Source organism: Octodon degus, unplaced genomic scaffold (genome assembly GCF_000260255.1).
Source record: "Octodon degus isolate 3935 unplaced genomic scaffold, OctDeg1.0 scaffold00004, whole genome shotgun sequence".
Classification (NCBI taxonomy): domain Eukaryota; kingdom Metazoa; phylum Chordata; class Mammalia; order Rodentia; family Octodontidae; genus Octodon; species Octodon degus.
The window spans coordinates 16,358,205-16,365,107 of NW_004524580.1; the positions used below are offsets into that span (position 1 = coordinate 16,358,205).

General features: G+C 36.6%; 1 pseudogene; it reads left to right on the forward strand.

Moving 5' to 3' along the window:
• Positions 1-5,027: 5,027 nt before the first annotated feature.
• Positions 5,028-5,383, forward strand: LOC101569777 (annotated as a pseudogene).
• Positions 5,384-6,903: the final 1,520 nt, after the last annotated feature.

A 6,903-nucleotide genomic window follows, 5' to 3' on the forward strand; every position in this document is an offset into this window, starting at 1 on the left:
TCAATTGTGTTAATTTCTGCTCTAATCTTTGTAATTTTCTCCCTTCTTTGGGTTTGGGATTGGTTTGCTCTTCTTTTTCTAGATGGTTTAGTTACAGCATTAGGATATTTCTTTGTTTCTTTTCTGCTTTCCTAATGTGTGAGTTCACAGCTATGAGTTTCCCTCTAAGAACTGCTTTGATTATAACCCACAAATTCTGATAAGGTGTGCTTGAATTTTTGTTGAATTTTAGATATTGTTTAATTTCATCTGTAACCCATTGCTTGCTGAAGAGGGTGTTATTTAATTTGCATGCATTTATGGGTTTTTTTGTCATTTATTTCCAGTTTCATTGCACTGTGTTCAGATAATATCCATGGGATAATTTCTGTTTTCTTGCATATACTTAAGCATGACCTATGATTAGTACGTGGTCTATTTTAGAAAATGTCCCATGTGCAGCTGAAAAGAATGTGCATTCTGTTGTGGATGGGTGAACCCTCTTATATGTCCACTATATCCATTTGTTCCAAGCTCTGGTTCAGTTCTGCTACTTTTCTGCTAATTTTTTGTCTACTTGATCTATCTTTTTGCAATAAGGGGGTATTGAGTGTTAAGGTCTCCTGTTAAGATTGTGACATTGGATATTAGATTTTTTAGTCCATTAAGATTTGTCTTATATTATTGGGTCTTCCCGTGTTTGGTGTGTACATGTTTATGACTGTTACCTCTTCCTCTTGTACTTTTCCCCTAACCAGTATATAGTGGCCTTCTTTATTTTGTTTGATCGTTTTTGGTTTAAGTTCAAACTGTGAACATGATTGCTACCCTTACTTTTTTCTGAGGTCCTGGGAAGTGTAGTACCCTCTTCCATCTTTTGACTTTCAGTCTCTGAATTTCTTAATGAGTTAAATGTTTTTCTTTTATACAGCATATTGTTGGATTTTGTGTCATAATCCATTCCGCCAGTCTATTTCTTTTAAAAGGTGAATTGAGTCCATTTACATTGATAGTTATATCTGAGATGTATTGACTGACAATTGACATATTGTTTATCTTCTGTTGTATACCTTGTTTTCTCTTTTGTTTAATTGTCCTTTCCATTCTCATTTGTGGAGCTGTGATCATTTTGATCCCTGTCTAGAATATCTTTTAGTAGTCTGTGTATGGTTGGCTTTGTCATTATGAAACTATTTAGTTGTTCTTTCATGGAAGTATTTCACTTTTCCATCAAACTTAAAAGAGCATTTTTCAGGGTCTATCAGTCTGTGTTGGAATTTTTTTTCTTGAAAGACTTGTAACACTTTGCTCCACGCTCTTCTTGACTTGATGGTTTGTGAAGGGAAATCTGCCATTATTCTGATGGGTTTTACTTTAAATGTGATCTGTTTCTTTTCTCTAGCAGCTTTTAACATACTGTTCCTGTACTGAATTTCTGGGATCTTGATTATTATGTCTGGTGTAGTTTTAATTGGGTTGAAGTTTTTTAGAGCTCTATATGCTTTGGTTACCTGAATGTCAGATTGTTTCCCCATATTTGGAAGGTTTTCTTCCATTTCTTCTGCCCATATTTTTATATCATTTGTATTCCTCCTTCTTTCTCATTGATGCCTATTAGTCTTATTTTGTTCATTTTTGCATCATCTTGCAGATGTTTAATTATTTTTTTCCTTTATCCTAGTTGTTTTTAAGAGATCTTTTCTTACTTTTTCACTAGCTGCAATCATGTCTTCAAGATCTGAAAGTCTATCTTCATTTTCATTCAAACAGTTTTGCCAGCTTGTGATTGAGATTTTAATTCCCTGTGTATCTCCTTGATTTTTTGATATTAATTTTTTAAATTTCATTTTGAGAAACAAATATCAATGAGACAGTCTCAAAACTGATTAAAAGGACAGTTTCAATAATTAATATATTGTACATAGTTATCCTCTTAGTGGTTATCTGTAGAACAAAATGCAGACAGATATATCCTGTTCAAACACTATTAGTACAAATCTTTCTTCTCATTGAATTAAATGAAAGTAGTTGTATATCTATCATAACTATTCTGCATATATAGATACAAAATGGTCCTTCCTTTGTATGACCTTTTTTTGTTTATTCCTGTCAGAAATGGGTATTCCATTGGCATCCAAATGCTATAGGTGCATGAATTCAGCAAAACAGTCCAACACAGTCCAGTGGTCCACAATAGTAGTGGATTGTCCACAGAAGTTGTTGACTTGAGCCTTCCACAACTCAGCATATCAACATGGCTCTATTTTACATACCTCATTTTTATATTCTCTGCTGGATGGTTAAGACCAAGAAAAAGCAAGACCTGTATAACAAGAAATGCAACCTCAGTATCCAATAAGGTCAGTCAAGTACCCTCAGGATTTATCCTGCAACCCTGTACCACAGTTTGCAGATCCTTTGTCAGTGTCAGTCATGTGGATGAGTCACAGGCTATTGCTTGACCAATTTGCACTCACTCTGTGAAAGCCTGAGAGAGTGTTTTCTCTGCAGGTGACTCTCCTTAGGCACACTCCACATTATTGGTCACGTTGCTCTGTGGCCCCATAATCTTCTTGGTCAGAAAATTTGGGACACAGCAGAGTTACATGATGTTACAGTATAGGTTCTCCTATGCCCTGAGTCTTCACTGACCCTGAGAGGCTATGGTCAAAATGTTGGCTGTCCTTGTAGCCCTTCTATTTCTCTAATTTTTGGTCTGCAAACTTAGCTTGTTAACCCTCTAAAAGAGAAGCTTATTATTACCCTACATCTTATGCAGTCGGGTTTAACTTCACTATCTGTCTGAATATCAAATTTCTTAGGCATAACATGGAACAGTTATTGTCCATCAAGTATTGATATGTTAAACTTTAAGTCCCTATAGAATATGGAGATAAAAATTTAAAAAATGAAAAATATTTAAACAATATTAATAAACAATTACATATTTTTACACAGAAACCTCGAAATCTAACCTATACAGCATCATAGCAGGACAGTTCTGTGACTTTTTTTTTTCTTTTTCTTGTGGTTTTTTTTTTTTTTCACTTATTATGCATTTAAAAAAAAACTTTTACTTGTGAGCAGAATGGTAATAATTGGTATGTCATGACAAGAAGTACGTATTTAGAAGGCCAGAATGTCAGGCATTCCAAGCATGGCCCTTCTATTACACATTGCTAACTTCAGTGCAGTTGCTCGGTTCACACGTATCAGCATATACAGTTAGTCAGCGTGAGAATCTTACCAATTAACTGCTAGTTTCGAAAACCTGATGATGTTTCTCAGGATCTTTGCCTTGCCCATCCTGTGTATATAAATGTATGGCTTTGCCCCTGTCCTCTTTCCCAGCTTTTCTCCTTGCCCTCTCCTCGTTGTCCAGTCCTCAAGTTCTCACTTTCCTTTTAATTGTGTTATACCTTTCTATTTGTGTTTCTTATTTTGAGTTCTTATACTAGGGAGAACATACGATATTTACACATGTTAGTCTAGTTTATTTCACTTATGAATATATCTTCAAGTGGCATGCACTTAAATATAAATTCTTCAAGTTTATCGTTCTTTATAGCTGAGTAACACTCCACTGTATAAAAACACCACATCTTCTTCATCCACTCCTCAGGTGACGGCCATCTTGGTTGTTACCAAGATTTGGCCATCACAAATTGTGCTGCCATAAACATAGGTACACATATATTACCATGATATGACATTTTCAGTTCCTCTGGGTGATAGCTGGCTTGAATGGGATTTCCAGCCCAACTTTCTTAAGGATTCTCCGCACTGATTTCCATAACGGTTGCACCAGTCTACATTCCCACCAGCAGTGGAGAAGGGTTCCCTTTTCCCCACACCCTCTCCAACATTTGTTGTTGATTGACCTGTATATCTCTTTGAGTGTGCTTCATGCGATCTATTTCTTTCCTATATTGCTCATTCAAGGATTACCTCATTTTTCTATTCTCCTCTAGTTTTTTAAGTCTTCTTTAGAAGAACTTGATAATTCTTTCATTATAGTTCTTTTCTTTTTTTTTTTTAACTTTTCAGATTATTTCTGAACTGATTTCCTCTATACCTTTCTTCAGTTGTTTCTTTACTTCAGATTATATTATTTCAGAGATTTCAAGCATGTGATTTCCAATTTCTTCTATGCTTATGTTTTCTGCATTTATTTTGGGTGGGCTCAGGGCTTGAGAATGATTTTTGCTCCTTGTCTTTGTCATTTTGTATAGCACTGTCCTCTGACCTTTGATGTAGAGCTCTGGTGCAGTTATTACCTTAGCACCTACCAATATTATTACCCAAGAGACATTCTTGGTTAAGGCAGTTACAGGTTTTTATTTATAGAATTATAATTAGCACCACTAATAATGGGTAGTGACATTTAGCGGTTGATAAACTTTTGTAACTAATGGGTTTGTATTTTAGACTATAAAAGCAAACATTATGACTATATAGCTAAGCATATATTAAGTTGGGAAGCTTTGTACTTTATCAGAGTTCTTTTTGCTTTTCTAGGCTGAATTTTAAAATCATTATTTTACATCTCTGCAAAATCACTTATTTATTTCTACAAAAATGAATCCTGTTGAAATTTTAGAATATCACATCTGTATGTTGTCCCTTCGACAATTAACACTTTAACCATAAGGGCTTCTGTTTTAAGAACCTTGTACATCTCTCTGATTATTTATCCCTCCTTTTATTTTACCAATGTTCTGTAATTTTTGCACACAAATATTCCTTGGATTTTTGTCAGTGTTATTGCTTGTAACACGTTTTCACTTTTTTTTAAAAGTGTTGTTCTATAACTTAAATTTCAAGTGCATGTTTAAATAAAATTAATTTTTTGATTCTAATTTTATGTCACCCAACCTTACCAAAGTCACTTTAAAAAAAAAACCTCACTTCTAATTATGGCAGATAAGAGGAGGAGGAGGAGGAAGAGTGGGGAGGAGGAGGAGGGGGAAGAGGAGGAGGAATTGGCACAGGGGTGGGAGCATCTGCTACCATGGTCATCTTCACAGCATAACTGCACCATGGAAGACATGGCCTTTAAGTCCCAGAGTATTCAGCAGCTCTTGCAAGCTAAGAAGTGGGCAGCAGAAAAGGTGGAAAATGCCAGGGAGAGAAAGGCCCAGAGGCTGAAGCAGGCAAAGGAGGAGTCGCAAATGGATGTGGTGCAGTACCTCCAGGAGCGGCAGCAGGAATTCCAGAACAAGCAGCAGGCAACCATGGGCTCCCAGTGGAATTTGTGGGCTGAAGTGGAGCAGGCTATGCAGCACCAGGTACAAGGCATGCACAGCTCTCAGCAGTGGGAAGCAGAGCGTGTCCTGGCCCAGCTGCTCAGCATCTTCTTCGATGTGCAGCCCAGCTCCACCCCAACTATCAGGCCACTGCCTAGGGCCAGCCTGGGGCCTGCTGCTCGTGCAAGTTTGCCCCACAAAGAAGTCTCTCAAGCGTAGATGCTTCCTGATGCTTGAGATCTGACATGATGTTGTGCCCTCCATCTGCATGGCCTTTCTTTCTATGTACTCAACACATGGCCTTCCCTCTGTAACAATAAAAAGGTGTCAGTGAAATAACTGAGTAAATAAAAAAATAATTATGGCAGGTTTTTGTAGATTCCATTATGTTTTTGAAATAAATATGCATGTTCACTCCAGAATGTTTAATATAATCTGTCTCCAGTTTGAGGCCTTTTATTTCTAGTTCATGTAGTATTTCAATGGCTGGAATCTCTGGTACAATTTTGAACAAAACTGATGAACAAACATTATCATTTGATCCTTGATATTAGGAAAGTGACATGGGACTTCATCTAAAAATGATCTGTTTCAGGCCTTCCATAGATACCTGTGGTAGGCTGAATCATTTTTTCCCCTTCAAAGGTATTCATATCCTAATTCCAGGCACTGAGGAATATCATTCCTTACACTGCAGAGTGGATTTCATAGGTTTGGTTAGTATGGAGTGTGAATTGGACAGAATATTGTAGATTAGCAAGGTGGGCCTAAAGTAATCTCATCTAGTGGGGAAACTAATTGGGCTTTTAATAAGAGAGCAACAAAAAGTCAGAAAAGGAGCTATGATAGAGGCAGAAGTTCAAGCATTAAGAAATCATGAGCAAAATGGCAAAAGAAAACTCTGAAACCCAAATGGCAAGAAAATGGATTCTTCTCTGGAACCTTTCAAAATAGTATATTTCTGCCTAACTATTTTAAGCATCTGTCCTCCAGAACTGTAAGATAAAAAATCTGTATTGTTCTAACCCATTAACTTTATTTTACCATATTTATTATAATTGTAATAAAAGGTAATACAGTGCCTCTTAATAAAGTTAGGAAGTTTCCACGTATTTCTAATGTGGTGACACTAGTGGCAAATTTTGTCAAATTTAGAGTTTGAAGAATAGATTGCCAAGGTCAGTAACTATTGATATTCACATAAGGATTTAAAACTTTTTTGTATGTTGATTGGTTTCTAAAATTAATCCAACCATACTGTCTCTGTTACTCTTCTCTTGTTGCTGGGACAAAATACCCAACATGCAAAAATGAAGGAAGGAAAGTTTTATTTAGCTCACAGTCACTGGAGGTTTCAGTTCATACTCAGATGGCTCCAAGGCAGATTGGCATTGGCAGCAGTTCATGGTGGCTGCAGAGAGCACAAGGAGGAGTAGCAGCAACAATGGCAACAGAGAGGAAGTTTATCTCTCTTAAATTGTATTCAGGTTATTTGCCCCAGGCTGGGGGAAGTACACACATCCATAATCCCAGAGGTACTGAAACCCATAATCCCAGTGGATGAGTTAAACTCAAACTCTAGAAGTCTCTGTCCCATGACTGAATGAGGCTTTGGGGGGACAACTAGACACAAACCATAACAATACCATCATAAGATTAATCTTATATGGTTATATGA